The sequence below is a fragment of the Pectinophora gossypiella genome, chromosome 11, assembly GCF_024362695.1.
Source record: "Pectinophora gossypiella chromosome 11, ilPecGoss1.1, whole genome shotgun sequence".
Lineage (NCBI taxonomy): Eukaryota > Metazoa > Arthropoda > Insecta > Lepidoptera > Gelechiidae > Pectinophora > Pectinophora gossypiella.
Window position 1 is genome coordinate 4,232,006 of NC_065414.1, and position 6,872 is coordinate 4,238,877.

Below are 6,872 nucleotides of genomic sequence, written 5' to 3' on the forward strand. Positions count from 1 at the left end.
TTGAAAATGTTTGTTTTCGTTTGAATTACGAGTCGAACGCGCCTTCTACGTTTTGTGTATTGTGGTTTACAAACTGACCCTGGACTGAAATCGGACTTTGATTTGGCTTCATGAAACCTGCTTTCACGTAGCGGCACAGGAACAGTGGTTATAAAAAATGACTGCACACAATTGTTCTTATTATAATTGTACAAATTCTTCGGAACAGAAGTCAATGTTCCGTTTTCCGTAGGATGACGTCAACCGCCTAAAAGTATGGCTTGAGAATTGCGGTAAGTAGTTAAATGTTTACTTTTATTTATTTTTAATATTAAACTGCAAAAAGTTATCAAACAAACAATTTGATAGAATCAATGACAATCAAAACTGGAATAAAATACAAAGAAATACCTAATTAACATGGTGGGAAAGTTATTGCCACTCCCCCTACTTGCTAGACTATTATTTTGGTACCTAATCGGTTTATCATTTGTCGCCATTTATCATTTAGTTTACCATAATTAATGTAATACTTAAACTCAAGCTGAGATCAACAGTTTAGAGTAGTAGAACAGTTTTTTCTGTCTGAAGAACATAATATAATTAGGTATTGTGCTCAATGTCAATTTGGAATTATTAAATTAACTTTTGTACAATTGGGTAATTTAGCATGGCATATAGATATACTAATCAAACTTGAAAATCATAATTAGTGATTTTTAACATATTCTTACTGGGAACTCAGGGCCTCCAGATTCTGAACCAATTGCTATAACTACTAAAGCACTGGAATAGTCAAAAACTTGTAAAGTACCTACTATATACCAATACTGTATGCGATGGATTTATATTTCCAAGTGAACTGTGGAATAAAAGGGACAAAAGTTAAAAAAAGTCAATCAAGTACATAATTATTGCTGAATTTTGGACTGTTTTATTGAACATTTATTTGTTTTCCATGTGGCAGTACTAATTAAATAAATAAATAAATAAACATTTTATAGACCAGGGCTGTTAAAATAGCCACATCGAAGCAATTCATCTAAGAAAGCAATATTGCAGTTTCACATTTGTGCATATAAAAGTAAGTGTGCGATGCAAACAAATGTCAAATAGCAATATTGCTTTCTTAGATGAATTGCTTTGATGTAGCCATTTTGGCCCCCCAGATATCTACTTACACATTTACTTTTAATTTAAGATGAAAATAAATAAAAATAAAACATTAATTTATTTCTTCTTATACAGTCTTAATAGATACCTAAGATAAACTACTATCTACCAAACCTACAGTTTTGTACCAATTTCACACATCGGGACTGTGTACAGAAGCCAGGAACCCAAATGAGGTATACCTAGTATCTTGGTCTCGCTCACACCTGACCACCTTTCAGCAGGTAACAATCTATACATACATTATGTATAGGTAGGTACCTACAAGAACTTAATAAGACATGTCAAAAGTTGCTGTTTTAGTAGATTCTGCCTCTGTGTATTATTGATTAGAACATTAGGCTTATGATCTGGAGGTCCGGGTACTGTTTCTGATATTATCAAAATTACTTTGTGAGATTATTCATCACAAATCAAATATTTTTAATGATCACAAACAGTTAGAACATACAAAAATTTATGCAACATACCTACTACAGTACACATGGGAGGCCTGTTTAAGCAATTTCTTCCAGGGAACCACTACCATGATCCAACCATTAATCTTTGTTTAGTTATGACATTGCGGACTAAGTCACTTAATTGTCCGAAAAAGTAAGAGTAAGCTTTGCTTCAGAAATTATATAGTTGGTCCGGGCTACCACCAAAACGATTACCTCCTGTTATTTGAGGGTAGAGACGATCCAGCAGTGGAACATCTATAGGCTATTTATGTTTTATTGAAAATTATATTCTTTTCTTGTAGGTAATATGAACATTGCCCACTTGCCTGCAGAAAATTTGCGGTCAAGGTATTTATGCATTGACCATTTCAATATCAAGTATGTACGAAATGAGACTGGTCATAGAAAAAGACTCCAGAGAAGTGCAGTTCCAGAACCATATCAGACTCAAGACGTTCAAAATCGCTCAAGCACTTCCTCACCAGGTAAGCACAATTAATTTGTCAAGTTATTACCTACAATTGGGTAGGTAGGTACTTACCTACCACTGAATTAATACAAATACAATCAAATTTTTATTGTAGGTTAGGTACCTACCTATTGCTTGAATATCTACATAATATTGGGTTTTAGTATAGTGATAGTGAGTTATTACCTACATGAATGATACCTACCGACCTTGAGTTTTTTTGAAATGTTAGGTACCTAGCTAATTACAACTTACCTACTACTTAGATGTAGACAAGTTAATGTAGGTACCTACCTACCTAGTTAAATGTTTAAAGTAGGGGATAGGTTGTTTGTATGAAGTGTCCGGGCTGTGATGATAGATAGGTTCGATAGGTGCCTATAGACGTCTCGATTCCGAACCATTTTCAGTAACTAAACTATAATAAAGCCGTATTAACATAAATTGTAGGGTTTAAAATAATTAAAGACGTAAAATATTACTTTATTGTACCTATACCAAGATACCTACCTACTATCTATAATACCTACTTAATACCTTAATGACAAATTGACAGCCTCCGTGGTCTAGTGGTTAGAGCGATAGGCTCAAGATCTGGAGGTCCGGGTTCGATTCCCGATGGGGACATTGTCGAAATCACTTTGTGAGACTGTCCTTTGTTTGGTAAGGACTTTTCAGGCTTGAATCACCTGATTGTCCGAAAAAGTAAGATGATTCCGTGCTTCGGAAGGCACGTTAAGCCGTTGGTCCCGGCTATTAGCCGTAAAAACACCTCCACCAACCCGCAGTGGAGCAACGTGGTGGAATATGCTCCATACCCCCTCCGGTTGATTGAGGGGAGGCCTGTGCCCAGCAGTGGGACGTATATAAGCAGTTTATAATACCTTAATAGGTAAGTATCTACCTAGGTAAGTTAGGTAGCTATAGGTAGAAAAGTAGCTTTTCGCTTTCAACTTTACGCAGACGGCGATTGTCGTAGATGGGTAGGTAATGTAACCTACCATAACGTAACCAGTTGTTAAAGCCTGAAGGGGTAACAAACATACAGGCAGATTTACCTACATACCTAGGTACCTACTACGCATCGCATCGCATCGTACGTACCTATCATTTGCGTTTGCGCGACTCAGCCAGTAGGTAGGTACCTGCCTACCTACTTACCTACAATCGTAATAACACGTGACCTCGCGCAACGCAACAAGCTAGAATGGATCTTATCTTTATAATGACATAAAGTCTATAGTTGCTCGACACACGGAATTGAGACGTAGTTGTTTACAATCTTGTACAAAACAGTGCACCGCGCTTACAGGGCTTATAGGTATATATTATAGCGGTTATTAAACTACCCAAACGCGATGCGTCGAGATCGCGGGCTCGGGCATCAGGATCGGGCAGTGTTATATATCATACACATTTTAATATTTATAAAATGGCTACGACGTAGCCATTTTATAAATATAACGTAGCGGCTACGTTATATTTATAAAATGGCTAAACGTAAACGTATATAATATAACGTAGCCGCTACGTTAATACGTTAGTTACCTACCTACTTTAATGAATGTTATAATTGCCCTTTTCTTCCTTTATGTTAGGTATTGTTATCTCCAACAACTTTGCTTTACATTCATCTTTTGGGGCCTTTGGCGACTCAATCATAACCCTGACACTAGGGTTGATGAGGCTGGTATTCCACCCACGATAAGAAGATAAGATTCACGACATTATTTAATACATACTATTTTTCGTTTTAGGTTCATCAGGTACTTTTAAAGTACTGACACCGAAAAAGGTGTACAAAAATAAACGGCTTCGCGACTGCGAACTTGAAGAGCTCGTGGAGCCGCCAGCATTAGCATACCAGTGCAACACGCCGAAGAGAAGACGGTTGTCAATTACTGAAGACACGCCAAAATGCAAAGTGTTAAAAAAGAAATTAGTATTGTATCTAACAATAACAAAATGTAATACCTTTTGAATTAAAGAAGTAGTTTAATTGAATATTTATTGTATTTTCATTCTAGTCATTAAAAAAAAATCCAACTTCATTAAATTTGTTAATTTTAATAATCAAGTAGGTATCTTAATTATAATATACTAATACTACTTTTATATAAATTGTAATAAACAATTAATTATTTATAGTTACTTTAAATGATATCTATCTATGTAATGGAAAGGGGATAGTAAAATAAAAAAGACACATTTCTATTGTTTAGTTATTTATTCAAAACCATACACAAACTCAGTTGAATCAGAAAAGCTGGATCAGTGTTTTTCCCAGGAAAACCTAGGTAACTATTTGGTACTCAACTAAAACTCATTTAAACAGGCACATTATTGCCAGATTCACATTCGGCTGTTTGCACATCCTTTCCTTTACTACTTGGGCCACATTATCTTTCCACTTATTTTATATTATCTTGACTCAACCAGGGTACTCGCTATATTATGTTACCTACAAATGAAAATATAATAGTTATTAAAAGAGCACATTAATTTTGATCGGCAATGATATTCAGAACAAAACATTTCTACCACCCATTAGGTATTATAGGCATTAGTTTATCTATGTATCACAGATAATATAATAACATAACATAAGCAAGATCTTGCATCCCATTGAGGTAGTCAAAGTAACATTCATCACAAGATGAACTAAGCACACGCACCTCACGAGCTTTCCGTTAGGCTAACGATAGGCTGTATCGCTACCTATAATGGTCAGGCCAACTGTGCTAGATGTGAACTGTTTAAATTAAATTAATGCAAGTCCGGTACCAGGGTTTGAACCGGGTTCATCGTTTGAGATGCAAACAAGTCTACCATTATGACCTATTTTATATTAGAGTAATAGTGACTATATAATAATAGTAGGTATATTGCAATGTATGACAAAACTTGTGTGCCAAAACTCTGCTCTGTCCGCCCTGAGAAGGAGAGTAAGTGTGAGTTAATACTCTCATATACCAATGAGTAGTAATAGTAGGCTCTATTTTTTACATTTAGACACATGGATGACCTATTACGCATGTAATCCGATGAGTTTGAAATTTATCTACTTTATTGAACATTTAGATATTCGGGCTCAAAGAAATGGGTTAATGGGATAATAATTTAAGCATACATACCTGGCATAGTGCGATTCTCATTTATGCAGAACAGAAGTCAGGATTAAGTTTTCACTATAATACCTACAACTCCAAAGAAAATATTTTTCTTTGAAAAGTAGTGTGGCTTTCATGAGGTAGACTTGTATCATATTCATCACTTGGTCATGGTCAGAAAATTGTTGATATGTGGTTCAAATAGCCTTTGCATGTCATTCTTCATAATGGTTATCATCGTCTTTAGAGATCTGAAATAAATTACAGGCTTAAATTCACAACACGCTCACTGCCTAACTAGACTTATTTAACTTTTTTTCAACAAACAGTATATTATGATTTGTACCATAGATAGGTGACAGCTACACAAAAAGTATCTACTACATACATACTTATACTCACGCCTGTAATCCCGATTAGGCTGGGCAGAGCCACGAGTAAGCAGAGACCAATTTGGAAGCACTTTATACAAAGTCCTCAGGTGCTTAACCGGTGGTCCAATGTAATGTTTCATCATGCTAGAAAAGACTTGTCTTTCATAAAGGTTCTCCTCAGTCGGGTTTACGACACGCCCGGGATGATAAGGGACGATTGCGTTCTAGGTAGGACCTTAACTATGTTTTTAATTATCTTCCAGTTTTAGTAACTAATTAGGTACTTACAGGAGTTGGAGATATATTTTTGCCAATACAAAATGAAGACGTAATCAATAAACCCCACCAAACAAAGACCTTGTATTCTTTGCCCACCAAACATCAGATATAATCGTATGTCAACTAACAACTGTTACCTTGACAATGTCACAGATCATTGTCACAGATTATAATACTAACATGTCAACGTTGAGAAAAAAAAATCCGTTTGCGCCATCTATTATCTTAATTTTACTCTAACTCTAAGTAAATATATTGTGCTTGCAATAACTTGCACTCAGTAAGCTGAAATTTCACTAGATGTCGCTCGATTCGTTCGATCCCATCAATAAAAATGACCACTAGATGCCGCTAAAAAAGGGGCGTTTTAGCGGCATCTAGTGGTCATTTATTAGAACTAAAAATAGCCCGAAGAATTGCCCGAGTTAGAACGGCACAGTTTCGTTGTATGACGTGAGGCATCTGTACGTTAGTATTATATGATCTGTGGTACCCCGAAAACGTCCTTTGGCGGTAGCACACCCACGCCGCTAAAATATATACAGGGTGTTAGTGACATCGTAACGAATACTCAGAGGGATGATTCAGACCATGATTCTGAGTTAATATCAAGTGGAATTTTCCGTCGCAAAATTCATGTTATTTTTTTAGTTTTTTTTTATTATTTTCAATTCTATACTTTTGCGATGGAAAATTCCACTTGATATTAACTCAGAATAATCAGATGAATCATCCCTCTCAGTATTCGTTACGATGACACTTACACCCCGTACAAGTACATACGGTAGCTATAAGTAGGTATGGGTGTTAGTGACACCGTAACGAATACTGAGGGGGATGGTTCAGACCATGATTCTGAGTTGATATCAAGTGGAATTTCGTGTCAAAAAATTCATGAAATTTTTTCTTTTCTTTTTAATTATTTTCCAATCCATACTTTTGCGACGGAAATTTCTACTTGATATCAACTCAGAATCATGGCCTGAACCACCCCTCAAAGTTTTCGTTACGATGTCACTAACACCCTGTATATAAGAGAAGCTCG

At 35.8% G+C, this 6,872-nt stretch overlaps 1 long non-coding RNA gene across 1 annotated transcript; it reads left to right on the forward strand.

The window, feature by feature from the left end:
- LOC126370769 (uncharacterized) lies at positions 1 to 4,070 on the forward strand. The gene is made up of 3 exons (XR_007566914.1): positions 1 to 272; positions 1,898 to 2,080; positions 3,822 to 4,070. It is a non-coding gene; the product is annotated as an uncharacterized LOC126370769 (long non-coding RNA).
- The last annotated feature ends 2,802 nt before the right edge of the window (positions 4,071 to 6,872 follow it).